We start from the raw sequence: 24,272 nt of genomic DNA, 5'->3' as shown, positions 1-24,272 counted from the left end.
ACACAAACATGCATACATATATACATACACAAACACACAGACACATACACACACATACATATATATACACACATACATGCATACATACACACACACACACACAAACACACGTGTGTGCGTGCGTGTGTTTGTGCTTTTGTGTGCGCGCATATCTGTCCTGCTCGAGTGGTGCCCTCCCTGCGCATTAAGCATAACATCTCGGTAATAAAAATGAACAACCACCCCGAAGACTCCACCACCGGTCTTCCCCCCACCCGCCCACCACACACACACAAGCAACACATCCACGCACATACGTATGTGTGTGTTTATATACACATATATATATTACACACACACACACACACACACATACACATCAGTATACGAACTGACGCAGCAACACTTTAATAAATGCCTCATGTCTCGCTCAGAAGAATCTAGTTAAGAGAATGGATTGGAATGTGTTCGTCTTTTTTCTCAAAGAAGACAAAAGAATTATACAAAAAAAATAAATAATAAAAGACACAAAGGAAAAGGCATTGTGGCGGCTAACACACTCTCTTCTCTTTCAAAACAGATATCTTCAAAAATGCCGAAGTTCATAAATTTCTATAAAATATATAGAATACGTTCCAACAAAAGCTGAACAAACAGTTTTGAAATAGTTAGGCGCAGGCATGACTGTGAGCTAAGAACTTTTTCTTCTAAACCTCATAGTTCCGGGTTCAGTCCCACTGCGTTGCAGCTTGTGCAAATGTCTTCTCCTATTGCTTCGAGCCGACCAAAGCCTTGTGATTTGGTGACGTCCTGTACCGATATATGCATGTCTATCTATCTATCTATCTATATATATACATATATATACATATTCTTATATATATATATATATTCTTTTATATTCTCTTATCAATGCAAGGAACGTGAAGAGAGCACAGCATAAAGACGGAAAGTCACGGTGGTGCTCCAGCATGACCACAGCCACTTGGCTGAAACCCATAAATAAATAAATATCAGATATAATACATCCAATTACAATACCAAGTACTAATACGAAATATTAAAAGTATTTTTTTTTTAACGATAATTAGTGATATGCTTTGTTAGTAGTTTATTATGAACATTAAGAACTGCATGGCAGAATCTTCAGGACGGACCGATCGGCAGGCGACCTGGCAGTAGACCGAGAACGAGATGGTTGGATAATATCCAATCTCAATTGGTCACGCTTGAGAATCCAACCGGAAAGTCTAATGACAATTGCTCCTGATAGGACTCAATGAAGGACGTGCTTAAGTGCTTTATCTGCACGGCCCACCTATCAATAGTGAGCGGAGAAGATGGACGGAGGTATTATACTTCAATTTATAGATGTTTTGTGTTTTGTCCACTTTTACTAATAAATACATTATTTGATTATCTACGTTAAGGGGACATAAACACACTAACACCTGTTGTGAAGCGGTGGAACAAAGACACACACACACACACACATGCATGTGTGAGATTTGTTTTGTTAAAAACACAGGGCTTGGCTTACTAAGCCAGTGGATCGCTAGATCAACTGACTTACTAAACGAAGCAATGTGTTACTAAGTGTTTCAAGTAGATTTAGCCCCCTCAGTGACGAATATCCCGGACGTTCTGAGCTAATCCGAATAACAGTTATTGAAAACAGAGTACTGCGTTTTAGAAATAACACAGGTGTTACAATAACACCTATTTAAATACAACTCTTCGAGATTATTTCGAAAAAAATAAAAAAATACAAACACGAACGTTTACTCATGAAATTACATTCATATATCTGATAGATCTACATGTGATGTGAATGTGCTAAGAGGTTTGCTTCCAGATTCGCTCCCACTGCGTGATCTCTCAGGTAAGCGTCTACTACGGCAGCCTCGGGCCGACCAAAACCGTGTGAGTGGATTTGATAGACAGAAATTTTGTGTTTATATTCGTTTATTTGGGAGCCTGTAAGCTAGCGATTCGACAAGAGAAAACCGATGGAATAAATACGAAGCTTGAAAGAAAAAAAAACAACAAAAAGCGGTATTGGGGTCTATTCGTCTATTCATCAAAGCAGTGCACCACAGTCTAATGATTAAAAGAGGCAATATATATATATATATATATATATATATATATATATATTATATATATATATCTTAGATTCTCCTAGGGTATAAAGGTAGAGTATTTTCAGAGAAGCATTCAATCCGAGTTCTGGGCTATCTACACTAACGCATTCCTCTAATATATATATATATATATATATATATATATATATATATATATATATATATATATATATATATATATATATATATGAGTTCAGCAAAAATTTAGATTCATCATAATCACCATCATCATCATCATCATCATCATCATCGTCGTCGTCGTCATCATCATCACACCAGCATCACCATCACCAGCATCACCACCACCACCACCACAATCATCATCATCACCACCACCGCCACCACATATATATGTGTGTGTGTGTGTGTGTGTGTGTGTGTGTGTGTATTTGTTTGTGTGTAGCTTTAAATGAGACTTGAAGAGCCTAGTTGTAAAAGTGCTTAAGTCAAGAGAAGCAGACTCTGTGTTACGTGTTGAAGAATATGCAAATCAGCCCGGAAATTGGATCCGAGTCGATGACCGTTGAACAAAACGTTTCAAGTTTCTCAGAGAGGATAATTGCCTACACAGCTAATTGCTCAACTGCGTCAGTGCTTTAGATACACACATATATATAGCGTACATACAAACATGCTTATTTATATATATATATATATATATATATACGGGTATATATGCAAATACACACATGCAAACACACACACATACACACATATATATATTCTTTTATTCTTTTATTCTTTTACTTGTTTCAGTCATTTGACTGCGGCCATGCTGGAGCACCGCCTTTAGTCGAGCAAATCGATCCCAAGGCTTATTCTTTGTAAGCCTAGTGCTTATTCTATCGGGCTCTTTTTTTTTTCCGAACCGCTAAGTTACGGGGACGTAAACACACCAACATCGGTTGTCAAGCGATGTTGGAGGGACAAACAAAGACACACAAGCACAGATACACACACACACACACACACACACACACACATATACGACGGGCTTCTTTCAGTTTCCGCCAGCCAAATCTATTCACAAGGCTTTGGTCGGCCCGAAGCTATAGTAGAAGGTGCCACATAGAGAGACTGAACCCGGAAACATGTGGTTCATAAGCAAGCTACATACCACACAACCACTCCTGCGCCTACATATGTATATTAATATGTAAGTATGAATGTATGTACATAAGCAAATGTATGTATATACGTAATGTGTGTATATACGTACTTACGTAAGTATGTCCATGTGTATGCATACAAAAATTAGTTCAATCGATTATCACCATAAATATTTTTAGATATGACATCGATGTGTATTTATAAAAATCTCTAGAATTTCCAAGATTCTTGGTTTCTTTGATAAAACCAAAAAAAAACAAAAATATATGAGTGAAGTCATGTCAATCATTGCTTCCAACCAGCTACAGGAAGTTCTCTCCAAAGAATTTATTCCATCATTCTTTTAAATAGGAAACATTTTGTCAATCTTTGTGATTGGCAAAATGTGATTTTTTTTCTTTTCTTTATTCCACCGAAGCCCAAACCCCGGCGCCCACCTCCTGCGCCGCTCCTGGTGTTTGATATTCCCAGACAAATTATAGATTATTGCTAAATGCCAATAAATAATAATCTAAAGTAGAAATCATATTTCGTTCATTAGTTTTATGACATAAAGACAGAACAATGGAAGACAACCGAGACAATGGAGCGCCATATTAACGACTTAACTGTGTTGTTGTTGCTGATGTTGTTGTTGGTGGTGGTTTTGGTAGTGGTATTACTTTAGATAGTTAGGCAGGATGAGGTAGAGGTGGAGGAGGAAGAGCAAGAAGGGAGGGATAATTGCTACGATGTCTTTATCGGCCCCACTCCCAACAACCTGATGAGATCGATATGGTCAACCGCATAAAGAACACGCCTGTGCATAGATTTAATGTTTATACGTATATGCACACACACACACACACACACACACACACACACACACACACACACACACAGAAGCACACACATACATATATTACGTACACACGCATATTCTTTTACTCGTGCTAGGGGCATCGCCCTAAAGAATTTTAGTCAAACGAATTGACCCCAATATTTGTTACTTCTTAAAGACTGATACTTGTTCTGTTAGGCCCCTTGTTCTGTTAGGCCCCTTGTTCTGTTAGGCCCCTTGTTCTGTTAGGTCCCTTGTTCTGTTAGGCCCTTGTCCTTAATTAATTCCTGCGATTTATCCAGACACCTATAACACCCAGATATTTCTATTCACTGTTAAACAACGTTGCTAAAGATTATAAGGTCTGCCTTATTCTGTCACAGTAACCCCCACCCCACCACCCAAGAAAAGAAAGGTAAAACAAATTAACAATAAACCCTGGGTTCGATTTCTTCCACTAAACCCTTTAAGGCGGCGCTCCAGCATGGTCGCAGTCAAATGACTGAAACAAGTAAAATACACGTCTGCATATATGTTTGTGTGTATTTGCCTCTAGCGCCAAAAGATACTCTTGCCAGAAACGTGCCAGATAATCAGCGTCTAAACAACTGCGCCAAAACAGCTGCGCCCAAACATCTTATTTCGACACTAAAGCGACTTTTCAGTCACCTTCTATAATGATTATTAATCCATTTGTGAAAAGACAAAGACAAATGCACAAAAGACTACGACAGACTCGTAATAAACTATATAAGATTGAGCTGAGAGTCAAGTCTTTCGATGTGGCGATTGCCGGCCGAATATTCTGGAGAAAGGATTTTAAGTTTGTTTTCGATGTTAATTTAAAATAATTGCAACAACAACCAGTAAAAAAAACACCCATCTCTTTGGAATGAAGGCAAACTTTTACTTTGAAACAGAACTAAGAAAGTCAACGAACTGAAAGCTAAACAAACTGCGATGCAGTTCACCCAAGGTATAGATAGTCTCTATAAACATTGACAGGTCTATTTACACGAAAGATCAACTCACACTACTTTTATTTTATTTTACTTCATTTCATTTTATTTGGTTTTTGGTTGTTTAGACATTTTTCAGGTTGGCGTCCATGTAGTTCATGTTTTCACACGTTTGTTTGAAAGGTGAGGACGGCAGAAGAAAACAGAACATTAAAAAAAAAACACTGCTTTGTCCTTCACTTATGTGTTGAGATTTGGCGATATCTCGCAAATATCCTTATTGCCACATGTTAAAACATGTGACCTAGTGGTTAACAGTGTTCTGTTCGCGATCTTAAGTTTGTGAGTTCAATATTTGGATTGAGCGGCTAGCGATCATGAGATCAATTCTCATATCGGATCATAAGATCGTGAATTCAGTACCAGGATCGGGCGGCTAGCGACCATAAGGGCCAAGTGGCTGGTGATCATAACGTAATTTAGTAGTTAGCAGTGTTCAGCTCACCATCATAAGGTCGAGAGTTCAATATTGGGATTGGATGTCCAGCGATCATAAGATCAATTTCTCTACCGGGTGGTCGAATGTTCCGGTTCCGGCTGAGTGGCTCATGGTCATAAAGTCACGGGTTCGACTGCTGGATCGGGCGGCATGTTGTGTCCTTCAGTAAGGCACATCATTCCCATTGCCCCAGTCTACTCAACCGTAAATGAGTACCAGCTGGTTGCTACAGGTGCAATCCTCTCTCACTCTAGCTCTCTCTCTCTCTCTCCCTCCCTCCCCTCCACCCCCACAAAAAAAGACGATTCGGAGAATGTTTTAGACAGACAACAAAATAACAATTTCGAGTTAACGTATATACTTTCCACCTGGACGGGATGCCAGTCCCTCGTAGGACTTTTGCCAGCCGAATGGACTGGAGCAACGTGAAATGAAGTGTTTTGCTCAAGAACACAACAAATTGCCCGATCCAGGAATCGAAACCGCAATCTTACAATATTGAGTCGAACACCTCTAACCACTGAGCCAAGTGCCTCAAGCAACAAAGTGACCTAATGTAAATGGAATCTGATCTCTTAAAATACAAGAGAGACATTAAAGGTTTTAGTTAGAGACCCAGATAAGGAAGATAACAAAATACTTTGCTATCAGCCTCATTAAATAAGCACCCAGTTTATGTAGCACATTCCTCGTCACGAACGTTCTATATTCTTTCGTCAACAGCTTCAACGATGGCGTTTACTCGTGTATAAGTTGCATAATTTTATGCTTGATTGTAATGGAAAAAAACTAGACTGCAAGTTGTAGACAGAGCGAAACCGATATCAAATTTGAATATGAAGGGGAACAATTTTGTACTCAGATTTAACAGTAAATTAGGGGTGCGGCTTATATATGATTAAAAACGATACTTGACATATCGAACAACAAAAGAATGGAAAAGTTAAGGCTAGGAAACACGTGGCAGAGGCACGGTGTGGCAATAAATCCACGATCCGATCCTTACCGGACCACGATGGGCAAATGATAACTGATCCGAGACAGATATGTGAGGCCTTTCGGCGACGCTTCGCTCAACTGTTCGGGAGAGCAGCGGTGAGCCGGGTCGCAGGATGGATTTCATGCTTTACCTCGACGGATTGCAGCGGCTCTCGGCGATGGATGCGGAAAACCTCGAAAGGCCGATAACAGCTTTTGAAATACGGGAATCGATGGCTAGCTGCACGAGGGGTAACTAGCTTGATTTGGATGGTTTGCACTTCGAGCTTTACGCCTACAGTTCTGACTTGTTCGCTGACCTCTTAGCAAACGTTTACTGCAACTGGCAACAATAGAATGGGAGAATACCCCGTTTTGTGAGCCGAGGAGCGGTGGCGTTGTTGAGAAAATACCCGAACAAGGGAGGAGACTGTATGGACAACTTTAGGCCCATAACTCTGCTGAATGCATAATTTAAAATTTTGGCCAAGGTGTTGTCTACGAAGTTGGCGCTTGTCGTCGGTGATCTGGTAGAGGAGGCACAGACATGTACCACCCCGAAAAGATCCATCCACGACAACCTCCACCTCATGCGATAGGTCATTGAAAAAGTGGCTAAAGAACCTGGCATGGGTGGGGACCTGATCAATTTGGATCAGTCTAAAGCTTTCGATAGGGTCGACCATCTATACCTGGCGGTGATCCTCAAGGCAGCTGGTTTCGGGCCAGTATTCAGGGGCCGGATCACTGCAATGCACAGCGACATCTGTTCAGTGGTCAGAGTGAACGGTCACCTCTCATAGCCGTTCAATATCATGCGCTCGGTTCAGCAAGGTTGCTCCCTCTCGTCTCTCTTGTACGTACTGACTCTCGAGCCACTAGTAGAATATTTGCTGTAGCTCGTCTTTTATTCCAAGACAAAACAATGTACATGATATCATTTAAGATCAGAAGCCATGAGAGCCACTGTCTGGTACAACATCAGGATATCCTGGTACTGCGACAGGGTATTTATTATTATTATCATTATTGTTGTTGTTGTTGTTGCTGAAGGCAGCGAGCTGACGGAAATGCTAGGCGGTATTTTGCTTGTCGCTACGTTCTGAGTTTAAATTCCGCCGAGGTCGACTTTTCCTTTCGTCTTTTCGGGGTCGATAAAATATGTACCAATGAAACACTGGTACGTATCCCCCGCCTCCACCAAGCAGCCCTTGTGGCAAAAAATTTGAAATAAAAATGATTATCATCATCATCATCATCATCATCATCATCATCACTTTCGGTATTACAGAAGAACATGTCTTCAGATTCGTTTATGACACAATTATGGCAACACAGTTATGTGCTGATTCCTCTACTGGCTTCTTTGTTCTTTTCGTTTTTTTTCTTCTCCCCAACTTAAAGTTAGACTTCTTGGAATAAAAACAAGAGTTTTTTTGTAAGCCAGAATATGAAAAAAGAAAAAAAAAAAAAAAAAAAAAGAGAAAACAAATTGATATCGCAAGCAGACGATGTCTAACAACAACCGACATTGCTTGAAAAAAATCTACAAAATTTTCCGTATTAACGGCTGCGTTATCAGTTGTTTTGTCTCGATATAAGCAGTCACAGAAACTATGCTGCTAACGATTACACGGTTATTCAATGGTCTGCATTATGAAACACATATATGTTACATTCTAAAAAAATATATATATATTAATAGTTATCATTATAATAGGCTGTTTAGATTAGACGGAGAATTGCGCTTTCAGTTTATAGATATTCATATATACACACACACACACACACACATACATACATACATACATACATACATACATACATATATGTATGAATGTATGTATGTATATATATATATATATATATATATATATATATATATATATATATATATATATATATATATATATCGGGAGAGAAGGGGAGAGTGAGAAACATGTGTGTGTGTGTGTGTGTGTGTGTGTATGATTTTAATATTCATGAATTATTTCATGAATATTTCTTGAAGTAGCTGACGCCAAACGAATATATACAAACTGAACAGAGGTAATATACTGGTTGGTTCATTTAGTCTACAGGGAAGTAAGAGCTAACCCGCTGAGTGTGTATACATCACACACACACACACACACACACACACACACACACACACACACACACACACACGCATATGTACATATAGATACATACATATGTATTTATGCGCACACACACATATATATATATATATATAAATGATATTTCTTTTACGTTACTCAACATATACAACTGCTGCTAAAGTTTCACGACCGAAAAGCCATCTGCATTTCATCAAGGATGCAATATTTCACCTAAAATGCAGGCTTGAACCTATAGCACCTTCCCCTTTGAACGCTTGAACCTTTCCGTTTCAAGAAAGGAAGGAATGGATGTGCATTTTTGGTAAAGTATTACAATCTAGAGGAAGTGCAGATGGCCTCTTCAGGAAACTTAAGTAGCGCAGTTTTATGTCTTAAAGAAGACAGCATAAAATCTCTGAATATAAAATCTACTGAATTCACTTCGCTTGAAACTCACACAACAATTATTATTCTTGTATTCATTCGATTCTGATATTTCTATTCTGCGTGAATATCAATTTGCCAATTTTCAAATTAATTTATTCTCGAAAGAGAGAGAGAGAGAAGTATGAGAGAATTAGGAGGGGGGGGGGTTAGAAGGGGGAACCTGTGGAAAGTGAGAGAGTGTTGCTTTTTATGTGTGTGGTTTGTGAGCGGAGATGTTTGGAGTCGTGCAGGCCTGGTGTGCCTCTCAGTTGGAGGTCTAAAACGACATGTTAAGAGACTGCATATGGCGGCACTTGTTTCTCCTACCAGCGAGCACAGTTGTCTGTATGCAATCAAATGTGTAAAAGCTTGGCCGGGTTTAAAAGTCATATAAGGGAATCACATGGCAACAATCATGAATCATTTCAGTAAATCTTCTTAGAAATGGCTTTTCTCGTGTAACGAGGATAAAGCTGCGATATACATACGTATGTATATATGCATATATATATTATTTATATTATATATATATATATATATATATATATATATATATATATATATATGTGATTGAAATCACTACATTTACACTCGATAGCCAACTAGGTGCGTATTCCATGATAAATGTAGGCACAATAAGGGGATATAGCGGGGGAAGTGACGTGCGAGATACAGGAAGCACCTGCTGTCGTTCGTTACACAACAGGCTGTCATCATTCTCTCATTTCCTCACACACACAAAACGACGCTTATACAACATTTTGTGGCGGGATTGAGTTATCAGGTGTCAGGGTAAACAAGGTCACGATCTCGTTGGTCTTATCACCTAGCAACTAGGGAAAGAGAGGGAGAGAAAGACAGAGGCGGGGTGGAAAGAGAAAGGAACGCAAATAAATTGGTCACAAAACTCCAGCAACAGATTGCAGTGTTAGAGACCAGACGTCGCCATTCTGCGTCGGTTAAAAACGTTTGCCTTTGGAGAACAACGGACTTCTTTGAAATAGTTGGGTTATAAAACAGCAACCACAACAACAATAGCAAAGCAGCAGCAACAACAACGACGACGATGACGAAGGCGACGATGGTGAGGGTGACGGACGATGCCGCGCGCATATTCTGTCTGTTTCTCTCTCTGTAACTTGCATGCACACACACACACACACACACACACACACACACACACACACACACACACACACACACACACACACACACACACACACACACACTCACACATATACATATACATATACACTCACGCAATCACATACTCATAAATACACAAAAACAAGCAATGTTTGTTAGAAAAAGTATATTTTCCAGCCTGATTTTGGTTTTCAAGAATAATCAAATATTAAAAGAATTTCAAGGAAAAACAAAAACAAAGCGAAAAAAAAAAAATGAAGCAAAAAAAAAAAAGAAAGAAAATTAAAAAAAATCCGAAACATATGAAAGAACGAAAACAAAAATATAAAACAAAGAAAAACAAGAGGAAAAAATCCCAACAAAACAAGCTAATTTGTGTCGGTCAACATGTTTGAGGCATTTTTAAATGTCAAACAAGCACTTCGGAAAATACCAGAGGATCAGCTTCAAATTGAGGGGAGGGAAAAGAGCAGAGGAATGAAGCGTGTGCGAGTGCGAGTGTGTGTGTAGAGATATGTATGTATGCTTATGTATATATATATATATATATATATATATATACACATAGGTATGTATATACGTATATGTGTGTGTATGCGTGTACGTGTGTATGTATATATATAAATATATATATATTATATATATATATATATATATATATATATATATATATATATATATACACTTTTATGTATATATATATATATATATATATATATATATATATTTATGTATATATATATGTATATATATATATATATATATATATATATATATATATATATATATATATATATATATATATATGCACGCGCATGCGCATGTTAGAGAGAGGGAGAGAGAGAGGTGGGTAGAGAAAGAGAGAGAAATCAAGGCAAACTCAAGTTTATATTAAAGCCTCGACGTACGTTTCACCATTATGGCTGTTCTGAACCATGCGTTGAATGTTCCAAGTGCATTTGGATGCTGAATGAGAACGGATAATCCGAGAACACTTTATTACGCTCAAATATATATCTACATGCCTACCGATCAACTTACATGCATACATACATGCATACATACATACGTACATACATATATACATGCATACATACATGCATACATACATACGTACATACATATATACATGCATACATACATGCATACATACATACGTACATACATATATACATGCATACACGTACGCGCACATATATACACCTGTGTATATCGTGGCACTCCGTCGGTTACGACGACGAGGGTTCCAGTTGATCCGATCAACGGAACAGCCTGCTCATGAAATTAACGTGCAAATGGTTGAGCACTCAACAGACACGTGTACCTTAACGTAGTTCTCGGGGAGATTCACCGTGACACATAGTGTGACAAGGCTGGCCCTTTAAAATACAGGCACAACAGAAACTGGAAGAAAGTGTGAGAGAAAGTTGTAGTGGAAGAGTACAGCAGGGTTCGCCCCACCTTCCTGCCGGAGCCTCATGGAACTTTAGGTTTTTCCGCTCAATAAACATTCACAACGCCCGGTCTGGGAATTGAAACCGCGATCCTACGACCGCGAGTCTGCTGCCCTAACCACTGGGCCATTGCATCTCTACACACCCGTGTATACATATCAAATAACTACGGTTGATAATAAGCGTCAAATCAAAGTTTCATTATAATGTTTCGTGATGTACACCAACAACATGACCACGAGTGTGATGGTAGGAATGGTGCTGCTCTTTTTGTGGGTGGATGTGAGGCAAATGGCGGATTTGTTTAACTGTCAGTTTATACGGCTCCTGGGGTTTGTTGATAACCGAAGCTGTAATACACCAGGCTACAGTCAATTATTTATAGCTCTTCTTTATATCCCACCACACCTGCATTTATGTGTGTATGTGTGTACATGTGTGTTCATTGTGAATGTGTGTATGTGCTATTTCTTTTACTACCCACAAGGGGCTACACACAGAGGGGACAAACAAGGACAGACAAAGGGATTAAGTTGATTATTTCAATCCCAGTGAGTAACTGGTACTTATTCAATTGACCCCGAAAGGATGAAAGGCAAAGTCGACCTCGGCGGAATTTGAACTCAGAACGTAGTGGCAGACGAAATACCGCTAGGCATTTCGCCCGGCGTGCTAACGTTTCTGCCAGCTCGCCGCCTTAAATGTATGTATGTGCATCTGTATCTGTATGTATGTGTGTATGTGTATGTCTGAAAGTGTATGCAAGTGTGTGTGTGTATGTGTAAATGTGTTTTTGAGCCTATACTTATCCATGTGTCTCTATATGTGAGCACGTTTGTGTATGTATATATGTGCATGTATGTACGTGTATGTGTGTTTATATAATTATATGTGCTCATGGTTGTATATATATGTATCTGTGTATGTATATGTGTACATGTGTTTTCATGTATATGCGTATTTATACATGTATAACTGTTCATGGTTGTATATATGTGTATATATATGTGTGTGTGTGTGTACATGCATGTGTATATATAGTTGTGTGTTTACTTGGTTATTTTACTGTATTATTACAATCATTTCTATCTTCACCAATCAAATAAACCCTCAAGAGCAACAACAAACACAATTCTAACAATAAATAAATAAATAAATAAATAAATAAATAAATAATGAAAGTTGTGTTGAGTTTCAATGGAATCCTAAATTAATGTCAATTAAACGAAAGAATTCTTTTCAGGATTTATCAAAAGACTGTTTTGCTATGACAAGATTTTCCACAGATGAAAGAAAGTCAATTTATTTGCAAAACCACAAATGATTCATTTGTAAATAATAGACTTTTAATGGAAGAAAAATTATTGAGTGTTAACACGAAGTTGTTGATCGTCAAATACGAGAGACGGAAGGAGAAAAGAATTTGGTAAGATTAGAGCTGAACTTAGGTTTAAAGTTTAACGAATTATTGCGTGTTGCTTCTGATGTAAAAGGGTGACTAAAAAGTATTTCACAGAAAATAAAATCTTGAACGCAAAATGACTCTGATTAAAGCTTAGAAAATTGGCGAAGTACGTTTACAAGACGGAAATGAAAGCTTCCAATATCATTAAATATAGATCTTGAAACCTTCACCAAAACGAGGCCGCGTTGTTTATGCATACACCCGTAATGGTGTTAATAAGGTGACGGGTATGTTTACCCGTACGATGTTAATAATTTAAAGTAAGCTATTGTAGTCTCACCGTTCGTCCGTAACCACTTTGGCTCCTGACATTAATCATTACTAAACGATTGGAATTAATATCGCTTTGATTCCTGTCGTCTTTTATTTGTTTTAATCATTGGACTGCGGCCACGCTGGTGCACTGCGTTGAAGGGCTGAGTCAGTTGGATCGATACCATTAGTTATTTCTTTTCTTTGGTCTGGTATCTTTTGTTGAACCGTTAGGTTACGGGGACGTAAGCAAACCTACAACGGTTGCCAAGCGGTGGTGGTGGAGACAAATATACACACATAGACACACACATGTATGTGTATATGACTTACACCTTTGAAGGCGGTGCCCCAGGATGGCCGCAGTCCAATGACTGAAACAAGGAAAATATAAAAGTAAAAAACATCATTTACATAATTTAGTCCAAGAAGCATCGCTGCCATAGCAGCAATATTGGCCCGCGGGCCAATCAGTACACTGGCCCTTATCGTATCTATTGACAGAAAACCGCAACATAGACTAGAACTGGGGCTCCTAGACCCGTGAGGCCCCGAAGCAACTAACCAATGAGCCCACCTCACACCGAAGATGGGCATGGCAAGAATTGCTTCTTCATACAGGAGTCGATGTGGTTTTTATGGACCATAAAAATCCTGAAATTGCATTATTTCAGAAATGGCCATGTTGATGTTTCCGAAGAAGAATTCTGACTGGATGTTCTTTGTTTTCTGGCGGAATCGGTTGCTCATATGACCATCCATATTTCTATTGAACGCTTGTGACCTCTTCATATTGGGTTCAGAAATCAGATGTCATTATCGCAAAAACCGTTCAATGTCATTGTTATTATTATTACTATTGTTGTTGTTGTTGTTGTTATTAACATCGAATTGCCAGAGAAAAAATAAAATTGTAAAACAATCACAAAGGTGTTTTTTTTTTCTTTCTTGTGTTAATCGATTTAAAATAAAAAGAAAAAACATAAAAATAACTGGAAAATGGTCAATAAGGAAAGTGTTGTCTATTTGCATTATTGATGTTCTGATTACTTTGTGGCTGCCTAATACACACACACACACACACACACACACACACACACACACACACACACACACACAACACATAGCACTCACATACACACACTCATACACATATACATATGTTTGTATATGGATATGTATGCATGTGTGTGTGTATATATATATATATATATATATATATATATATATATATATAGGGAGAGACAGATAGAGAAATATATACTATGTATACAAATATAAGTGTATATATGTCTTTGTATGTATATGCCTGTGTGTGTATATATATATATATATATATATATATATATATATATATGCATACATAGACTCATACACACACACAAAAGGCATGGCGGAAGATGGAGAGCACGGTTGAGATAGATAAATAGATCAACTAATTTCCGATCAGTTTTAGAGCACTCTCAATCAATAAATGCCTCGTTTAAACTAATTAGACTAATTATGATGAACCTTAAGGGTTCAAGTGCGTCTCGTTATTACAGAAATCGTTGTTAGATATTCCCTAATTTAATATATTCCCTCGTAGAGAAATGTGTAAACATGGCGATTTCTTGGTTGTATATGATCGCTCTCACATTGTACCCCATATCTACTCCAGCTGCTTTATTTTCAGCCCCTTGTGGTTGTGCTATCTTTATAGAAAAAGCTTACTGGAAACACGTCCCTTCTACACCAGCTGAAGAATCGAGTAGTCGTTGAAACACATGGGTGACGCGGAAGGTTACTGTAAGACAAAATATATGCACATTTTCTTTATATGGGTACACACACACACACACACACACACACACACAAACACACACAAACACATTCGCGCGTTCAGTTGTTGGGCTGCGGCGATGTTGAGGCACTGCCTTGAAGAATTGTTAGTCGAATGAATCGATCCCAGTACTAATTTCTTTAAAATCTGGTACTTATTCTATAGGTCTCTTTTGCAGAACTGCTATGTTACAAGGACATAAACACACTAACACCGGTTGTCAAGCAGTGGAGGGATAAAACACAGACACAAAAACACTCACACGTCCGCACATAAGCGCGCGCACACAAGCGCGCGCACACACACAGACGATGGGCTTCTTTTAGTTTTCGTCTACCAAATACCGCTAAGCATTTCGTCTGGCGTGCTACCGTTTCTACCAGCTCGCCGCCTTCCCAAGTAAATATTACCTCCATTTTTCATATCAGTCTTAGATTAGTCTTTGTAACTTCACTTTTCTTTACTTCACAGGTTTTTTGGAGTTTCTTCCCCCCCCCCCCCACCGAACATTTTTTTCTCCGTCGATCAGACGTTTCGAAATTCTTTCATTTGCCATGTGAACAGCATGACTTATCCATCTTAGTCTGTTGCATCAAAGGAGAGCTCATATTTTGACATCATTTGCTAACTTCATGACCTCAACGTCAATCGCATTGTCTTTCCAAGACATAAGCAAAATTTGTCGAAGACATTTTGGCAAAAAAAAAAAAAAAAAAAAAGCCAAAAACTGGCTCTGTATGCAATATTTTGAATTTAATGTCCACGTTTCTCTGGCATACATCAAAACAAAACCAAAGGCTTGTTTTGCAAAGAGATATTTTAGTGACATTGTTTACAGACTCAACGACATATGAAAGAACAACAATATGTGCATGTGTGTATGTGTGCTCTTATGAAAACCAATGAGTGATCATTTCGTACGCATAGCCATTTGACTGCGGCCATACTGGAGCACTGCCTTTTAGTCGAACAACTTAAAGTCACTTGTATATGTATATATATATTATATATATATATATACATATGTGTGTGTGCGCGCGCGCGCGCGTATTTGTGTGTCTGTGTTTATCCCCCCTCCTCCACCATCGCTTGACAACCGATGTTGCGGCGTTTACATCCCCGTAATCTAGCGGTTCGATAGAATATCAAGACACCGATAGAATAAGCACTAGGCATACAGCGATTAGGGTTGATTTGGTTGACTAAAGTCGGTGCTCCAGCATGGCCGTAGTTAAATGACTGAAACAACTAAAAGTATATATATATATATATATGTATATATATATATATGTATATATATATATATATATATATGTATATATATATGTATATATATATATATATGTATATATATATATATATGTATATATATATATATATGTATATATATATATATATATATATATATATATATATGTGTGTGTGTGTGTAGATATAGATATAGATATATAGATATAAGTATGGAAATATAGATTTATTCTTTAGATATGTGTATAGTATATGTGTGTGTGTGCGTGTGTGTGTGTGTGCGTGTGTGTGTGTGTAGTAATATATCGATATATATGTACCTGTTTATCTAATTACGTTACTACTCATCTATCTGTCTGTTGTACTACATCTATCTATATATATATATAGTGTAAGCATCTGTTATGCCTAGAACTGTGGTTTTAGAGCGTTTTGTATTAAACACACATCAAGCAATAGGTTATATAAACACGACGAGGGAAGAACGGATGGCGGCAGCGGCGGTGGTGATGGTGGTGGTGGTGGGTGTATATTAGTAGATCCAGAATCTTGAGTAGAAGATGAGTATATTTTTGGGTGCAGGGGTGTTTATACGAGACGGGGATTGATCCATTGTTTTTATCGGTAGTCTCATCATATAAATACACACACACACACACACACATATGTGTACACACACACGTACATGCACGCACGCACACACACACACACACATATATACACACACACAATGCTAAGATACCGACACATAAATGTTTCTTATTTCTTTATTGCCCACAAGGGACTAAACATAGAGGGGACAAACAAGAACAGACAAAGGGATTAAGTCGATTACATCGACCCCAGTGCGTAACTGGTACTTAATTTATCGACCCCGAAAGGATGAAAGGCAAAGTCGACCTCGGCGGAATTTGAACTCAGAACGTAACGGCAGACGATATACCGCTAAGCATTTCGCCCGGCGTGCTAACGATTCTGCCAGTTCGCCGCTTTATGTTTTTGCGTATGTATGTGTGCATATCTTTGTCTCTGTCTGTCTATCTCTATATCTCTATATCTATCTATCTATCTATCTATCTATCTATCTATCTATCTATCTATCAGTTTGTTTGTCTGTATGTCTGTCTGAACATACATACACCTACACACACACACACACACACATATATACATGCACAAAAGCACAAGTATATACATGTATGCTTGTGTGTATGTGTGAGTGTAAATAAATAAGCATATAGACAGGAAGGGAGATAGACTGATACACAGCTAGACAGACAGGTAGCTACCAAGGTATGTACATAGAAAAATAGATAGGTATAGATAGATAAAAAAGTAGATAGACAAACAAATATATATATATATATATATATATATATATATATATATATATATATATATGTATATATATATATATATATATATATATATATATATATATAGAGAGAGAGAGAGAGAGAGAGATGAACCGAGAAATTGTTTATCAACGAAAGAAAAGAAAGGTAAATTTCTGCAGAGGTAAAAGACTCACCGTTTCGTTTGACAAACTTTGGCTTTCATGACTGTCTGGCATGGCTGTGTTGAAGAATGGAGTCTGTGCAGGAAATAGAGAAAGCTCCGCGTCAAGCAAACTGCAATAATATTCTCATGTCTACATTAACATCAACATCAACATCATCAACAACAACAACAACACTAATAGCAATGACGACAGAACAATTTCTAGCAAAAATTACTTAACCAATTTCAATATTCCTGTTTAGGAATGTCACTGGTGAGAGATTTCGTTGGAAAATGGTAAAAAAAAAAAAGAAAGGAAAAAATAAAGAAGAAAGAAAACAAAAAAGAAAGAAAAGAAAAAGATAAATAGGATTAATAGTAACTGAATTTTGAACAGCAACACAACAAGAGCAATAATAATAATAATAATAATAATAATAATAATAATAATGATAATAATAGCAAAACTGGGTGTTGCAGGAAATAGGCTAAATGGTGAATGAGAACTATCTGATGTTGGCAACAGAATTAAATGCATGTGGAAAGGAGAGAATAAGAGAGAAAGAGAGAGAGAGAGAGAGAGAGAGAGAGAGAGAGAGAGAGAGAGAGAGAGAGAGAGAGAGGGAGAGAGAGAGAGAGAGGGAGAGAGAAAGAGAGAAAAAAGAGAGAGAAAGAGAGAAGAAAAAAGAGAGAGAGAGAGAGAGAGAGAGAAAGCAAACAAGACCAAAAAAATAAAAATAAATAATATAAATAAAAGATATAATATTAAATATATATTTATATATATAAAAGGTAATTTCTGCAGACAAATGCAAAATATCAACACAAAAATAACGCGGTGTTTTGGCGTAATGAAGTTTCGGTTCGTAATATTTTTATTAACTGGAAGCAAGAGAACGCTTTAGAAATAGTTTCTCTTGTTTTGATCTGAATAATAATGGTTGCTAAATCAGGAATTAGGTTAGCAATTTTGCTGAGAGCGTAGAAGGGAGGAGTTTGTCGATGTCAATGACTGTGGTACTTAACAGGTACTTTATTTTTGTACTTTATTTTTGTACTTTATTTTAGTAATAATTGTTTCTAATTTAGACTTGAGGCTAGAAATTTCGAAGTGTAGTTGGTATTATCAAATCGAGAAAGGTTGCGAGCTAGCAGCATCGTCAGCACGACGGGCAAAATGCTGCTAAGCATTTCGTCCGTCTATCTCGACGTGCTGAGTTCAAATTCCGCCGTGGTCGACTTTTGCTTTTCATTTCTCCCCTTAAAACTGTTGGCTCTGTGCCAAAATTTGAAACCGATGCAAGACAAAGTTAACCTCGGCAGGATTTGAACTCGGGGCACGAAGAGCTGGAATAAATACCACAAGGCATTTTGTCCGACGCTCTAACGATTCTTCCAATTGCTACATTTAATACTTTCTAATTAAGGCATAAAACCCAGAAATTTTGAGGGAAACGTGTGATAAGTGAGTCCACACTATCGGTCCTAATGCCTGACTGGTACTCTGTCTTATCCACCCCAGCGGGATGAAAATCATAGTTGACCGCGGCAGGATTTGAACCCAGAACACAAAGAGTCGAAACAAATATCACAAGACATCTTATAATCCCTCCAATCTACTGTCTTGGATTGGTAATTTTAAAATCAACCCTGAAAGGTAAACCACTGACCAAAGAGTATCTCATTGTTGTCTCAATAAATCATGATAACCAGGTACGAATTTGATACATAGTCTTCTAGACACACTGGAAGACGAACGAGATGTGACGTTCACATCTTTAGCCAAGCTTGCTACGAAGCTGTGCGCTTGTACGCGCGCACATATGTTTTACGTCTAGCGGACAAAGGAAAAATATATATGCGCATACAAGATTTTCAAGATGAAATCCAATTTTATTTTTTGAAGATGGTTACTTGGATGGAGGTGGATATACTTTGAAAAGGAACACAAAATTTGCGCGCAAATAAATTTCTTCGCACGCCCATAGAAAAGGGAAAGATGGAACATTGCTTTTAGCTGTAGGATTAGTGATTTAATAAACCCGGGATGGGATCGAAATCGGGACGCTGATGCGTTAAGTACTAGCGTTTATGAGGCCTGCCAATGAAACCCAATAATTGATCTTTATTGAAGGGATTCTGAAGACATGAAATATTGATTAAGCATATAAACTAAATGTCACTCGCTGGCAGGAATATATAAAGCCGCATCCAGGAGCTCCAACTATAGCAACAACAACAACAACAAGTGCAACAACAGCAGCAGTAGCACCACCACCACCACCACCAATGACAACAACAACAGCAGCACCAAAAACAACAAGAACAAGAACAACAATAGCAACAACAACAACTACAAATGTTTCTCATGTGTTTGATTTTCTGTAAAAATAATTCATTTCAAGCGAATCGAAGAACTATTTTATGGTCTCCCAAGTTTGGCAGAAGGCCAACAATTTCGAGGAAGGGTTTTAGTCTATGTAATCGACTAAAACAATTTAAGAGAGAGCGACATATTTAGTATAAAAACAAAACTCATAGATTTCACATAGTTTATACTTTACTTACGCTCGACAGCCGTTTCATTAGGACAAACATCATTATTCGATAATTACGTAATTGCGATACATAATTAATTTAAACTAAATTAGATGCTATCTTTACTAAATTCATTACGTATATTGCGTATTTTGTCTATCAGGAAACCATTCCTTATTATTAATTTGTGTCACAAGTATGTAATTATGGAATTAATAACAGATATCTTAATGAAACAGCTGCTGAGCGCGATTGAAATATGAAATATATGCTTTTCTACCGTTGTATTTTTAGCAATTTAATTCTATATATAATTTAAATTCGAAAAGAATATCTGAATCACGTTGTACAATAGTGTTGATGACGATCAGAATATTTTGGCTGGGTGGGTGGCCAATTTCCTGAAACAACACCTCTTAATTTCTAGCTACGTCTTATATTTGGTTCTGTCAAATATTCTTGGAGGCATATTTGTGCACGAGAGGTACAAACACATGGTGAACTCTCCTGTCGCAAATGACGAATGAGGAGTCCGCAATATCTTGCTCAACATCCTGCACAGATAATCTGTTTATAATGATTAAATGTTTGTACTCACTCCCTCCATCAAATCAACATTGCTTGTATAAGAGGGGGTGTTGAAAAGTTCCTGACTTCGGGTAATAGAAAATACAGAAGAATCAATTAATTATGATTTTAACGAACATAGTCCCCTCTCAGATCCACACTCTTATTGCAGCGGTCCTTCAGTTTTTTAAAGTCCAGTAAAAGAACTTGGAAGGTTGGGCCTCCAACCAGGCTTTTCGCGACACCCTTAAAGCCAGGAACTTTTCAGCAACGATCGTAGAGTTGACGTGGAGCTAAAGTTTGTAGGTTTGTAGCTAGGATAAGAATGTAGCTATGTCGTTGTCTAACTGGAGTTAATGCGAAGCTAGGGCCGCTGTGTTGCTATACGGCAGTACTGGGATGTCAGAATTTAACGGTACATAACTGTCTAATCTAACTGACTGACTACTGTTGACTTCACTACAATCACACAATCACACTTCCTCTCTCTCACTCTCTCTCTCTCTATCGAAATCTCAACTGGTGCCATTTGCAGACCAATTTTCTATGTCACATGGTTCTCTTTAAGGAGTCCAAGCTGTCCCACTTATTAATTAATTGAAATCTGACATCGTTTACGTCAGAACTCTCCTTATTCACGTTGACGTAGTTTTAAGAATCAAAGACGTTGGCAGCTTCGAGAAATAAATATTCTTTATCATTATTATTATTACTATTATTATTATTATTATTAGTTTTTTTCTATTTTCCTTTTCTTATAAACAGGATGTTCACTTTATTTTCTTCTTCATCAAAAAGGATGACATTGGAAAAAAAAAAAAAAACCCAAAAAACAATTGTTTCCTTTTTGTCTTCCCTTCACTCAAGCTCCCTCCTTCTCTACCTCCTTCTCTCACTTTCTCTCTGTCTGTCTCTCTTTCTCTCTCTATCTCCTTTTTTGTTTTGTTTTCCTTTTTCTACCCGAAATAGTTGTCCTGTGACGTCATGTCTCTTCTACCATTATGTCTGTAATTGTAGGCACTACGTTGTTATATTTGGGTTGATGAAAGCAGCGGTAGTTCACTTACTGTTTTCTCTGGAACTATTTTTGGTCAATGTTCTTGGACGAAGTGTTTTGTTATTTTCATTTTCTTTGTTTCTTTTTTTTCTGCTTTTCTTTTTCTTTTTCTCGTTTGATTATTCAATAAAAATAAGGAAATTAAAGCGTTCTGTGCCCATCCCCCGTCTCACACACACACATACATACATACATGGACACAAGCACACAGACACACTCACCACTTCAACATACACACACACACACACACAAACACACACATAAACAGACACACTAACATAACCGACCACACACACAAACACACACACATACACACACCACACTAACACAACTGACCACACACACACACGCTAAGATAACCGACCACACACACAAACATACACATACACACACCATACTAATTTAACCGACCACACACACACACACATACACATACACACTCCATACTAACATAACCAACAACACACACAAATACACACACACACTCACACACCGCACTAGCATAACCGACCACACACACACACACCCATATACACACACTAACATAACCGACCACACAACCGCACACAAATACACACCCACATGCACACGTCACACTAACATAACCGCGCGCGCACACACACACACACACGCACACACACATACACACGCACACACACACACACGAGGGATTGCTGATAATGCAGGAGGATCAGTTAATTTTGATTTTATCCAACATATTCCCTTCTCAGGTTCACACACTTATTGCAGGGGTCCTTCAGTTTTCCTAAGCCCTGCAAAAGAGCTCGGGAGGTTGGGCATTTCGCGACACCCTCACAGCCAGGACCATTTCAGCACCCACTCCCCTCCCCACCCATACCAACATACCCCTCACCCACCACACTAACTAGCATACCCATGCACCCCGCCTTCCCTACTTACATCGTGCGAACGTACCAACACCTACCAGACACTCTAATATGCCACCTACTCACCACGCACAACATTTGTTTGGTTGATTTTTAAACAGGTCCAAAAATGTTTGACTCCAAGATGTCGGTAGAAATCTTGATTAGTTACGATTACTGTCTGTTAAAGTCATCGTTGAAATTACTACTAATTAAAGTATCGTTAATTAAATGTGTTGTTAATTAAAAGGTATTGGTATTCTTTTATTCTTTTAACTTGTTTCAGTCATTTGACTGCGGTCATGCTAGAGCACCGCTTTTAGTCGAACAAGTCGACTCCAGGACTTATTCTTTGTAAGCCTAGTACTTATTCTATCGTTCTCTTTTGCCGAACCGCTAAGTTATGGGGACGTAAACACACCAGCATCGGTTGTCAAGCGATGGTGGCGGGACAAACACAAACACACACACACACACACACATATATATAGAGAGAAAGTCGACGAGCTTCTTTCAGTTTCCGTCTACCAAATCCACTCACAAGGCTTTGGTCGGCCCAAAGCTATAGCTGAAGACACTTGCCCAAGGTGCCACGCAGTGGGACTGAACCCGGAACCATGTGGTTGGGAAGCAAGCTACTTATCACACAGCCACTCCTGTGCCTATATAAAGCTTTAATTAGTTTTATTGCTAGTTATTGTTAATTAAGGTTATCGTTAATTCAAATCACAACAAATTAATTTTATTAAGGCGGCGAGTTGGACAAAATTCTTAGCGGCATTTCGTCCGTCTTTATGTTCTAACTTCAAATTCCTCCGAAGTCGACTTAGCCCTCCCACGAATTTGGTGGCCTTGTGCCAAAATTTGAAACCATTACTAATTAAAGCTATCGCTAATTAAAATTAACTGTGATAAAATTTACCATTAATTAAAGCTGCTGTTAAATTAAAGCTGCTGTTAAATTTACTATTAATTAAACTTTTTGTAAATTAAAGTTATTGGAATGTAATGTTGTTAACTAAAACTAAGTTTGATTAAATTTACCATTAATTTATTGTTAATTAAAGTTATTAATTTTTTAGATCTATTATTAATAAAAGTTATCATTAATATAAATTATAATTAATTAAAGTTGCCATAAATTAATGTTATAAATAACTATAATTATCTTTAATTAAAGTTATTGTTGTATAGAGCTGTCGTTAAATTTATTGTTGAAGTCATCATTAATTAAAGATACCCTTAATTAAAGTTATCGTCGTTTAAATTTAATTAGAGTTAATTTATTGTTAATAAAAGTTGTTATTAATAAAACTTGT

The 24,272-nt window shown here is 37.7% G+C and overlaps 1 long non-coding RNA gene across 1 annotated transcript in view; it reads right to left on the bottom strand.

The window, feature by feature from the left end:
* LOC128249681 (uncharacterized) overlaps positions 1-24,272 on the bottom strand; it is a 68,012-nt gene that overhangs the window by 28,580 nt on the left and 15,160 nt on the right. The window contains exon 2 of the long non-coding RNA XR_016244555.1: positions 17,936-17,998. This is a non-coding gene — a long non-coding RNA (uncharacterized LOC128249681). The remainder of the gene's footprint in view (positions 1-17,935; positions 17,999-24,272) is intronic.

Source organism: Octopus bimaculoides, chromosome 16 (assembly GCF_046866305.1).
Source record: "Octopus bimaculoides isolate indiv1 chromosome 16, ASM4686630v1, whole genome shotgun sequence".
Classification (NCBI taxonomy): Eukaryota; Metazoa; Mollusca; class Cephalopoda; order Octopoda; family Octopodidae; genus Octopus; species Octopus bimaculoides.
Note: the sequence above shows the minus strand (reverse complement) of the source record. Positions and strands in the feature narration are given on the sequence as shown.